The following is a 327-nucleotide window of genomic DNA, read 5'->3' as shown; positions in this document are numbered from 1 at the left end:
CAGAAAAGAGCTGTACCTTTGACAAATCTAAATAAAACAGTGTCCAAAAGAAACTAATGAAGTTCACAACTTTGCTGACAGGTAGACATACTATTATTGGTATTTATACTTTTAGATTCTTCAACCCACAGAAAGTAGGTTTTTCATCTACAGGATGTATCCTTGTCAATTTAAGTGTAAAACGTCCCTGGGTGGGATTGAACCACCAACCTTTCGGTTAACAGCCGAACGCGCTAACCGATTGCGCCACAGAGACGTGTCTGTTGAGGTCCAGTCCCCTCCCACCTTCAGTTGTTATATCTAGTATCATTTATTCCATGTAGAACT

At 40.1% G+C, this 327-nt stretch overlaps 1 non-coding gene across 1 annotated transcript; it reads right to left on the bottom strand.

The window, feature by feature from the left end:
• Window positions 1–182: 182 nt before the first annotated feature.
• Window positions 183–256, bottom strand: trnan-guu. The gene has a single exon. It is a non-coding gene; the product is annotated as a tRNA-Asn (tRNA).
• Between the last annotated feature and the right edge of the window lie 71 nt (window positions 257–327).

The sequence above is a fragment of the Seriola dumerili genome, unplaced genomic scaffold (assembly GCF_002260705.1).
Source record: "Seriola dumerili isolate Sdu_G_001 unplaced genomic scaffold, Sdu_1.0 BDQW01001737.1, whole genome shotgun sequence".
Classification (NCBI taxonomy): Eukaryota; Metazoa; Chordata; class Actinopteri; order Carangiformes; family Carangidae; genus Seriola; species Seriola dumerili.
The sequence above is the reverse complement of the archived record's forward strand: the minus strand, read 5'-3'. Positions and strand labels throughout refer to the sequence as shown.